Source organism: Salmo salar, chromosome 10 (assembly GCF_965601325.2).
Source record: "Salmo salar chromosome 10, fSalSal1, whole genome shotgun sequence".
NCBI classification, from domain to species: domain Eukaryota; kingdom Metazoa; phylum Chordata; class Actinopteri; order Salmoniformes; family Salmonidae; genus Salmo; species Salmo salar.
In genome coordinates, this window is record NC_138300.1 from 16,340,408 (window position 1) to 16,352,462 (window position 12,055).

Genomic DNA, 12,055 nt, shown 5'->3' on the forward strand with positions numbered 1-12,055 from the left:
GTTCAAAAGGTTGGGGTCACTTAGAAATGTCCTTGTTTTTGAAAGAACAGCACATTTTTTGTCCATTAAAATAGCATTAAATTGATCAGAAATACAGTGTATGTCACGACTTCCGCCGAAGTTCGTTCCTCTCCTTGTTCGGGCGGCGTTTGGCGGTCGGCATCGCCGGTCTTCTAGCCATCATCGATCAACTTTTCATTTTCCATTTGTTTTGTCTTTTCTTCCCACACGCCTGGTTTCAATTCCATCATTACATGTTGTGTATTTAACCCTCTGTTCCCCCCATGTCCTTGTCCGGAATTGTTTGTTTGTAAGTGCTTGTGCATGTTTTTCTGGGGTGCGACGGGTTTTGTACCCATTGATTTATTGTTCTGTTTCCAGTGTTTTTTATTATTAAACTGCGCCGTTGTAAACACAGTGCTCTCCTGGGCCAGTGCTCTTCTGCGCCTGACTTCTCTGCCGCCAGTACGCACCCCTTACAGTGTAGGCATTGTTAATGTTCTAAATGACTATTGTAGCTGGAAACGGCTGATTTGTAATGGAATATCTACATAGGCGTACAGAGGCCCATTATCAGCAACCATCACTCCTGTGTTCCAATGGCACGTTGTGTTAGCTAATCCAAGTTTATCATTTTAAAAGGCTAATTTATCATTAGAACACCCTTTTGAAATTATGTTAGCACAGCTGAAAACTGTTGTTCTGATTAAAGAAGCAATAAAAACAGAGATCACTCTGTCATGCTGATTGAGTTCGAATAACAGACTGGAAGCTTCAAAAGGAGGGTGGTGCTTGGAATCATTGTTCTTCCTCTGTCAATCATGGTTACCTGCAAGGAAACACGTGCCGTCATCATTGCTTTGCACAAAAAGGGCTTCACAGGCAAGGATATTGCTGCCAGTAAGATTGCACCTAAATCAACCATTTATCGGCTCATCAAGAACTTCAAGGAGAGCGGTTCAATTGTTGTGAAGAAGGCTTCAGGGCGCCCAAGAAAGTCCAGCAAGCGCCAGGACCGTCTCCTAAAGTTGATTCAGCTGTGGGATCGGGGCACCACCAGTGCAGAACTTGCTCAGGAATGGCAGCAGGCAGGTGTGAGTGCATCTGAGGCGAAGACTTTTGGAGGGTGGCCTGGTGTCAAGAAGGGCAGCAAAGAAGCCACTTCTCTCCAGGAAAAACATCAGGGACAGACTGATATTCTGCAAAAGGTACAGGGACTGGACTGCTGAGGACTGGGGTAAAGTCATTTTCTCTGATGTATCCCTTTTCCAATTGTTTGGGGCATTGTTTGGGGCACCTTGTCTTCCGGAGAAGACAAGGTGAGCGCTACCATCAGTCCTGTGTCATGCATGAGACCATTCATGTTTGGGTTTGCTTCTCAGCCAAGGGAGTGGGCTCACTCACAATTTTGCCTAAGAACACAGCCATGAATAAAGAATGGTACCAACACATCCTCCGAGAGCAACTTCTTCCAACCATCCAGGAACAGTTTGGTGACGAACAATGCCTTTCCAGCATGATGGAGCACCTTGCCATAAGGCAAAAGTGACAACTAAGTGCTCGGGGAACAAAACATCGATATTTTGGGTCCATGGCCCAGACCTTAATCCCATTGAGAACTTGTGGTCAATCCTCAAGAGACGGGTGGACAAACAAAAACCCACAAATTCTGACAAACTCCAAGCATTGATTATGCAAGAATGGGCTGCCATCAGTCAGGATGTGGCCCAGAAGTTAATTGACAGCATGCCAGGACAGATTGCAGAGGTCTTGAAAAAGAAGGGTCAACACTGCAAATATTGACTCTTTGTATCAACTTCATGTAATTGTCAATAAAAGCCTTTGACACTTAGGAAATGCTTGTAATTATACTTCAGTATTCCATAGTAACATTGACAAAAATATCTAAAGACACTGAAGCAGCAAACTTTGTGAAAATTAATATTTGTGTCATTCTCACAACATTTACGACATTAACAATGTTTACACTGTATTTCTGATCAATTTTATGCTATTTCAATGGACGAGAAATTGGATTTTCTTTCAAAAACAAGGACATTTCTTAGTGACCCCAAACTTTTGAGCGGTATTGTCGATATAAACAACGTAGAACATGCGATGGGCCCCTCCGGCTACATCCCTTCTCTCTCCTCTCTGCAGTGTAAGGTTGGCAGCAGATGGTACACAGAGAACCTAATCATCTGTCAAATCAAGTTTAGCTCTGTTTTGATCAATCTTTGTGCTTGGCCGAGCCTGAACACACTCTCTGTGTGGCCATTCAATATTGGCAATTTGCTCTGAGGTTTGTTTAAGCGACGCATTAATCTGGTTTTAGAGTCTATGATTGTTACGGATATTGGATAATATTATGGTATTTGATACCGCTGGTTACAGCAGTTGAATATAAAACCATATCAAAATGACATTGCAGCATACAGTATTTATTATAGTTTCTGATCATTTGAAACTTTTGTGCATCATTTGTGTATACATCATATTGTAACTCATACGTTTTCTCTGCGGTACAGATGTAGGATCTTAATTTGACCTGTATTTTCACAGTAAAGTAATCCTGCAGCAACAGGATTTGAACGTTTCTCCCATAATGTTACTTGAGCAGTGGTTAAGCTATTAGTTTATTACAATTAGGGTACATGAAAGGTGCAATACTATTAATATAACTGTGTGTTAGTGTGGGTTTTCAGTGAATTTATGTAAATCATAAAGCTTATCTGCACTTCCTGTGGTGCAGGAAATGTTCAGCAACAAAAGAGTGATCAGATTAAAATCCTGCACATGTTATTTGATCATTTGTTACTCTTTTTACTAGATAAGAAATGTTGTCAGTGAGGAAAAACAATGCAGCCATTTTGATAAATGGGCTGCAGGGAGCCGTTTTCTGAGGTTTGAAGGAGTGGAAGTGTTTCATTAATATATGGTACAATAAATCAAATTTGACTCCAATCTCACTACTGGTGGCTTTGATGCAATTTTATAGTAGCAAATCAAATTCACAATTTCATCCCTAGTCACCTTGACATCAATGAAACCAAATGAAGCCAGTACGCATTTGTGCATAATGCCTGTAGCAGTCATTCGCTCTGCGTTTTATGGAGACTCCGACGGCAGTGACAGATTTACATTATTAAAGCCTTCCTGCTCTTCATGACTGGTGATGACAACAACTGCGACAGTGATTCTCCTGGGTCTGTAATTTGACACATCATTTTTACGTGTAAGACTTGCATGGCAAGTGGTGTGACATTTTGACTATTTGAGGATGTTTGCTTTTCAGAGAGAGCAAGAGCAATCGTCTGCTCTATTATGGAATTACAATGGTTGCTATTTTTAACAAAGAAATTAAAGATAACGCAGAATTGAAATGCATACATTTTTTGGGTAATTAACAGTTAGAAATATTACTTGTTGAAGAATTACTCGTCATCAAATCCGCATATGAATACAAACCGAGGCATACAGAAAAGATAAGTCTTATTCAATGAATTTCAATGGATTTTGATGACACTTCATTTCACTTGAACAAACGTTCATTCCTGCACAGTGCAGCCATCTGAATTGCTAAAGGACCTCGGCCAGTCTTTGTTAGCCCTAGTGATGAGATTCCCTTCCCGCAGCAGTAGCGTTGATAAGGGGGAGGTGCAATCCAGCCCCCTTCGATATTACCGGTGGAGGGCGTCTGCGGCTCGGGCGCGTCACAAAGGTCAGGCTATGGACCACCGTGCTCTGGGAGCAGACAGGCAATGTCAGTGCGGCAAACCCTCCGCTGGAATAGTGCTGCATTTCATTACCTTGTGTCTGTCTTTCACTCCTTAGGGAATTCACAGTGGAACAAAATGGAGGAGATAGGGCTGATGTAGTATCGGATTGAACGTGTTGAAATGTTTTATAGTAGAAAATAGAGGACTGGCATATACTCAAGCTCAATCTGATTTGCATTGAGAAAAACAGAATTGTTATTACGCAACATCAATGCACATTTGTATGTGATTAATTGTACAATATTTATTGGTAAAACAGAAAAAATCTCATTTTGATTGCAACAATTATTTTTCCAAAGTGTGGGATTGATTGAACTCGGTCCGTTCTTTTGTTGTCCTGTCTGTGTACTCTGTTGCCTTATTCCGCTAAAGTCAAATCACATAATTTCTCTCTCAACAAGCAAACTAGGTAATTACGTAATGAACAGATGGCTGTTCATTTAAAGTGAATGTCAGGCCAGAGTTTGTTATGCAAAGGACATCCACAAGCTTGGAAAAATCAATGTAACTCAAATACAGACTCGCGAATCAATACTGAAAATCCAATGGGTTGGAGCAATGAGAGTGGTGGTATTTTTCCAAATGTTTCCATCAGTGAGTCACATTCTCTCACACGTTGTTATCTGTGTATGTTACTACAATTAGGCGGGTGATGATATGCATCCAGCCTTTCACAAAGCAGCCTTAGCGTGTCTATCTAATGGCTGTGGACATATGGGGACACATCAATGCCCATGCCTTGAACACACAGCTCTTTATCATTTCAAAGTGGGGGACATGAAACACATTCATTATTCTGCCGGACAGCATTGAAGGCAGTGTGGCAGTCTGTTGTTGAAGGCCAGTCACTGATGCTTGAGCAATGCTGGATAGGGAGTAGGTACTGAGGGGGCGTGTTGGATTGTGGTCCTAAGGGAATTCAATACAGCTGGTTGATTTTTCCAATTAGGTTTCTTCCATCAAAGGAATATATTCATGAGTTGGCTCACGGTTCAACGTTATCTCAACGTCCTTCCATCTTAATTGCCCTTGTGGCAAAAGCATTAATTGCGGTGACATATTTATGTCAGGTGATGGCTATTTCTCTTGCATTTTTCCCTCTCTCTTTTTATCCCCAACATGGCTCTTTCTGTTGTGTCCTATTTGCTGCTGGTGGGGCCGCAATGCATGCTGGGTAATCTGTGAGGAAATTGTCCCCCAGAGGAATATAATTCAGACGAAGCCGTGTGAGTGTTAGCGAGCCTGCCAACGAAGTGCTACAGTTCGAGACTGTTTCTATGGAAACAGCCAATCCCCTTTCACGCTCTGGAAAAGGTGGTAAAAGTGAGGATGAGATGAATAAAGGCGAACCAATCAGAAGGGGTAATAGGGGGTAGGGGTAATCGATGTAGCAGAGCCAAACAACTCTATATTATATTCTCTATCCTGGGCACACGTACTTCACAACTGGCTTGTGCAGTTTCCAATCAGAACCACAATCTGATGTTGAATTACTGTTTATTTCTATCAGTGAGTGACTAAAACACTACATCATCAAAAATATCTGGACACCTGCTCGTCAAACATCTGATTCCAAAATCATGGACATTAATATGGAGTTGGTCCTCCTTTTGCTGTTATAACAGCCTCCGCTCTTCTGGGAAGGCTTTCCACTAGATGTTGGAACATTGCTGCAGGGACTTGTTTCCATTCAGCTAGCTGCAAGAACATTAGTGAGGTCGGGTACTGATGTTGGGCGATTAGGCCTGGCTTGCAGTCAGCGTTCCAATTCATCCCAAAGGCGTTCGATGGGGTTGAGGTCAGGGTTCTGTGCAGGACAGTCAAATTCTTCCACAACCATCTCGACAAACCATTTCTGTATGGACCTCACTTTGTGCATGGGGGCATTGTCTTGCTGAAACAGCAAAGGGCCTTCCCCAAACTGTTGACACGAAGTTGGAAGCACAGAATGGTCTAGAATGTCATTGTATGCTGTAGCATTAAGATTTCCCTTCACGGGAACTAAGAGGCCTAGCCCAAACTGTGAAAAACAGCCCCAGACCATTATTCCTCCTCCACCAAACTTTACAGTTGGCACTATGCATTGGGGCATGTAGTGTTCTCCTGGCATCTGCCAAATCCAGATTCGTCCATTGGACTGCCAGATGGTGAAGTGTGATTCATCACTCCAGAGAACGTGTTTCCACTGCTCCAGAGTCCAATGACGGCAAGCTTTACACCACTCCAGCCGATGCCGATGTATTGTGCATGGTGATCTTAGGCTTGTGTGCGGCAGCTCGGCCATGGAAACCCATTTCATGAAGCTCCCGACCAACAGTTATTGTGCTGACGTTGCTTCCAGAGGAAGTTTGGAACTCGGTAGTGAGTGTTGCAACCGAGGCAGTCCCGTTCTGTGAGGTTATGTGGCCTACCACTTCGCGGCTGAGCCGTTGTTGCTTCTAGACGTTTCCACTTCACAGCATTTACAGTAGACCGGGGCAGCTCTAGCAGTGCAGAAATTTGGCGCACTGACTTGTTGGAAAGGTGGCATCCTATGACGGTGCCATGTTAAAAGTCACTGAGCTCTTCAGTAACCAGAGCTTACACAACCCTTGGCCCGGGAGGCTATCTTCGACTTCTCTACTGTGAGTAACACATTACACACCTACACTTTATAGAGAAATGTGGCAAGATGATCCTTTACTGATATATGGCCATTTTCGGGTTTTCATAATAACCATGTTTAGGATTAAGTAATACCCATGTTTAGACAATGTAAAAAAACACAACGCAAACAAAGCCTTGTTCCACGCCTATAAGGTCAGGCTGAACATTAGCCACGCTAGAGCATAAATGCCCTTCAGCAGCAGTGGGCTGGGGAACGAGCCGTGCTGTGATTAGCTAGTCAGCTCTGTACTGCAGGCTCTCTCTCTCTCCAGTCATGCAAACACAATAGGAGCTAAAGGTCTGAGCCACATCCACTGGCTGCAACCGGCGCTTGTGAAGTCAGCGAACTAAGTCAGGCGAAACAAAAAGGCTAATCAAGAGCACTGTCCCCTGACGACGGACGATGACTCAAAGGTTGTGTGGGCATAAAAGGGAAAAGGGGGTTCTGGGTTTGACAGGAAACAAGCAGACATCATGGTTTGTGTTGTCTTGTCGTGTTGAAACAGTCAAGGGCTCAAGTTCAGAGGTCCATGAGGGTTTGTAGGAGCCAAATAAGCTTTTTGTTGCCTCTCCCATCTTGTTTGTCCTAATTATGGTCATATGTTTAAATAATTAGCCATTAATAGCAAGGATACTGTAGTAATAATACAAATTATATTACTAATAAAACAAATATAATATAATAATAATAATTCTAATATATATTCATTAATAATAATCATATTATAATATCAAATAATAATAGGCTACTAAGTTTCTAACATTACTGAGTTTATAAATGTATTTCAGTCCAAAAAACAGTAGGTAAGTAAAAGATTTGCATTATCATGATCATCATGTATGTTTATTTTCACGCTATCATTACGTTATCATTACATTGTTTACAGGGTGAGTCATATCGGTACAGTCCAACAGTCCCCAACTCATTCTGTACAGTGAAAGTAGGCCATGAATGGCTACGCAGAGTGTGAGGCCAGAACAAAGAACACGCGTAGCATACAGCTAGGATTCTCCCCGCAACCAACACTGCTGCATTATTTCTTCCTCCACCACCCTTTCCCTCCAAGACCGTCTGGTTACCACGGCAACGGCACCTACCAGTGAAGATGGCGAGCCTGAGGATCTCTCTCTCCTCAACCAGACTGTCTCGTTCTTTGTGCACTATTAGGTGGAATCAATCGTATTATGCTGTAGTAGGTGTAGGTGAAAGACGTACAATGCTCTCAGAATAGGGCAGTAGCTCAGGTGCATTCAAGGTGTTGATAAATGCCTGAACCGTTGCTAAGTCTTTTTCTTGTATAAAGTGCAATGAAATAATATAGTCTACGGATCAACAATGCAGCAGTGCTGTGGTTGTTTAATCCTAGCTATTATTATGGTCGCTTTGGTCAAAAATATACAGTCAAACACAGAGGTGTTGAATGAAAGTGAGTTCCTAAATGTATGGCACAGTATTAAAGGACATTTCCCATCTTTTGAGAAATGCGTCACCACACCGCCATTTTTCATTAATGGAGAAACCCACTTCCATGGATTGAGCATGGGGTCAGACCAGCCCATACTGACAGTGACGGAGCTTATGGGGTCAAAAGGCCAGGTAATATACTGTCATACCAATATTCTTAGAGTGAGCCAGGTAGGAGGAGCATCTACTGTAGACGCTCATCCAAAATGAAATCCAGAACATCAATTATTCAGATATTGCGAACGGCCGAGGAAGCCCTGCAATCTGATCAAAATGTAATTTCCTAATGGTGAGGTTTTGTGAGGTTTCCACACACAGATATTTTTTCTTCTTTCAAAATAGCGTCTTTCATGGCAATTGGACACATCCGAAGCTTACAGAGGGATTGTCCTTGCATGGGAAAATAAGACAGAGCAGCGTTATTTGTAGATTTGTAGATGTGAATCGAGTTTTCTGGGTCTAACACATAGCTAACACAACGTACATGTAGTCAGTTGACCTACCTAGCTAGCTCATTGCTAACGTTACAGCTAATGCTAACTGCACAGATCATTGCTAGCCTGGAACTGAATGGCCATCCCAGCCTAGGGACTGGACTGTGAGAGCTAGAGTGTTTCCATCAGCTTGTCACAGCTGGAACTGACTATTCTGTACATGTTCATCAAGTGAGGAATCAATACGGTGTTAGCATTGGAGCTGACTAGAATTCACTTGCCAAAAAGCCTCTCATCGATAGTCTTCGACTCTGTGCACAAGTTCTCAAATGACCCAGACACAAAATGATCCGTCTCTCTGGGGACACGTCCTTCAAAAGTGACCGCAACATTTTGTTTTCATCAATTATGTGGATGCTAGATGTAAGGGTGATATGCGTGTGGTAAAAACAACTCAAGAAGACTGCATAATTAGTGACCTGCCGTTGGCCCTTTGTTTATCCAAGCTTACATCATGAAGGGAAAGGCTTTCGCTAGCTATAGCTGTCTCCAGGTTCCAAACCATTCATGGGTCCCAATGTCAGACAAATGATAGACTCACGCTATGATCTTTAACCTAAGTGGGTCTCCCAAAGCAACTAATACAGTAACGATGAATCAAGAGAGGAGGTTAGCAATGTACAATGTAGAGAGGTGGTAGGCTCCCATTGGTAGAACGGAGGACATTTCCCATTGTTCAAGTGACAGAGGTCAACGTCATCCCACTATATCCTCTGTGGATAAGAGATCTTCCAATGACGAGCATTCAAATGGGGAGCAGGGCAGGCTTTTGTTCACTTCAGCTAATTCTGTCAATAACTTTGGCTCAGAGCTGAAAGGCAGTGCCTCAGAGATTGTATTTGAAGCAGTAACAGGAGAAGCATTTCAGCATCCATTAGAGGAAATAAGGCCCTTAACTGTAGGAGTGACGAAGCAGAGGAGGAAAACAAACGAATGATCGTTCCTGCCTCCCAATCATTGGAAATGTCTATTGCAGTCGGCTATTTATTTTTAAAGGGAAACTGGCAAACGCATGTCTTATATGGTTGTTTCCTCAATGTAGATGGCAGGGATTCTTCCCTATCAGTGACATTGAAGAGAGAACCATAGACATGCATTTGATCTGAGGTTCTGTAACCGACTGTCAAAATAGTCTGAAAATAGAAATATCTCTGATTAGGTGTTATACATTTGTAATCTACCGACATTGCTAAACTTGGATATTCCCTTGAGCGCGTCAAGATAAACACACATCATTAGGAAAACAAATATATCACAGCTACACTAGACTGGCAAATGCTTCCCTCAATAACAAAGTCACACAAAGAAAAATGCTGACAATTCTTCGTACTTATTCTCTGGGCGTGGTTGCCCATGTCAATTCACATAGACCGCTCATGAAATGCTCAAGATAGGTCTATATCCTAATCTCCCTTCAAATATGATGTAAAATGTTTTGGACCTGTCAGTAAAGCCCCTTTCCCTTCTTCTCAGGACTAGAGAATGATGTGAAGTTATGGGAGGCAGGCCAATTAACACTCTCTTGGTTAAAGCAAATTGACTTGTCAAACTTATTGAATCTCAATTCAAGGCTTGTCGTTGTCCATAGACATCCATACACAGAATAAATAGCGATGCCAACGACATCAGGGCTCAGCTGTTTTCCTCCACAAAATCTGGCGTGTCAGTTAGTAGCCCATCCCTTCCCTAAAAAAATCATCCCGTTATGTAATATTACATAAGCGCTTTCCATTTTGTTGGGACTTTCAGGCCTGGGGATTACATTTACATTTTAGTCATTTAGCAGACTATGTTATTCAGAGCAACTTACAGGAGCAATTCGAGTTAAGTGCCTTGCTCAAGGGCACATTGGCATATTTTTCACCTAGTCGGCTCTGGGATTTAAACCAGTGACATTTCGGTTACTGGCCCAAAGCTCTTGGAAGATTCCAGGCCCAAGATTCCAGACCTGGCAGTTCTCTCTGTGGTCCAGTTCAGTTCCCCTGGACAGTTTAGCCAACTGCAGTGAGGAAGTGAAAACTGTGAGGGAAATAGTAATATTGGATTCCTGGATGTTGGTGTGAAGGCCTGATAGGAGACATAAGCCTACACAGATGGTAAAAGACCTAATAGGGCACAGACACACCCGGTAGTTGTATGATTGAAGCCACTCACAGTATAATCAAAGCCATGGGCACAGTGAGTGGCCAGTCCCTAAGAGACTCATTAGTGTAGGATCTGCACTGGTTACCATTGCTCGGGGGGGTGTGTGTGTGTGTGTGTGTGTGTGTGTGTGTGTGTGTGTGTGTGTGTGTGTGTGTGTGTGTGTGTGTGTGTGTGTGTGTGTGTGTGTGTGTGTGTGTGTGAATAAGATCAATGATGCTATGTTATTTTCTGCTGCTGGGTTTAATCCCCATGTTTCATGTGTTATATGAAGCCTGTAGTATTTAGCTCTATGTGTCTACTGCTTTCCTTCTTCACATACCATATCTATTTTTCTTATGCGGTGGGATATTTTTTCCCAGAAATGTCACAATCAATTCTACTTTACCCCGATGAGGTTCAGGTGATTGATTCAAACAAATGACTAAAATGACATTTCATGAAAATGTGTGTGTAGGCATTCTAATGTAAATGCGATACATTTTGTAATCCATAGGCTAAAAACAATGACAGACAATGAAGCATACTTCTCATCAACCAGCGTAGGTTATAAATGTCAATCCACTATTGCTTAGCCCGACAACTTTATAAAAAAGGCTCCAACTAGATATACCGAAGATAAACTGCATCTATGAAGGAGGACATCACACAACAGCGATGGTCTCTTTTTTCTTCCATTGACGACGTCAATGATTCACCCTCCAAATAGGCCACCGTCGAACAAAATGCACCAACATGCACGAATCCATTTCAATGCAAAATATGTCCACGATTTATTGTCTTCAAATGGAGGGTTTGTTATCGGTTTGATAAATAGTCTGACACTTAATTGAGGATAAACCATCAAATGAAGTTACCTGGATAAGCCTACCTATTTCAATCGACCTTGCCTACTACAACCCCACACATTTTCAGGTATTAGGCTACTAACCTATAGCCTACACTATCCAAATACATTGGACAATTGTGTCTCCAAAATATTTTTGGGGGGGCTCCAAAAGATTGAACATAAAATGTATATCTTGAACAAACCATCTTTCATGCATTTGCCTGTTTAACATTCTATTCACATCAGGACCACTCTCCCTCCGCGCAGCTCGCGACGCAACCAATCTAATATGCAGCATCGTAGATAGGAATAGTATAAACAATAATCGTAGATTTAAAATGTTGGCATGTAAGACAATTCTAAGCTTTACAATTGTGTTGGATTCTTACCTCATTTCCCGAGCAGTGTTGATTTCAGTAGGGCGTGGAATGAGAGAGCGGACTCTGTGGGATGGATGCTGAATTCACCACTAGCTGCGTGCTGTGACGCTATAGTCTGATGTCACATACCACAGCCTCTCTCTCTATCTATCTCTCTCGCTCTCTCTCTCTCTCTCTCTCTCTCTCTCTCTCAATTCCACATAAGAAAGCTTTTTATTTCTCTTGGCAGGCAAATGTTGACTATAGAAAGTATTAGAACTATTTTTGAAATACGTTTGACCTCTAGCCAATGTATATTTCTTAAAGTATTGCATCAGCTG

General features: G+C 42.2%; 1 protein-coding gene across 1 annotated transcript in view; it reads right to left on the bottom strand.

Annotated features, from left to right (window-relative positions):
- The window catches only part of apc2 (APC regulator of WNT signaling pathway 2), a 38,287-nt gene extending 26,442 nt beyond the window's left edge, over window positions 1–11,845 (bottom strand). The window contains exon 1 of the mRNA XM_014216037.3: window positions 11,745–11,845. The gene's annotated coding sequence lies outside the window, so the exon portion shown is untranslated. The remainder of the gene's footprint in view (window positions 1–11,744) is intronic.
- Window positions 11,846–12,055: the final 210 nt, after the last annotated feature.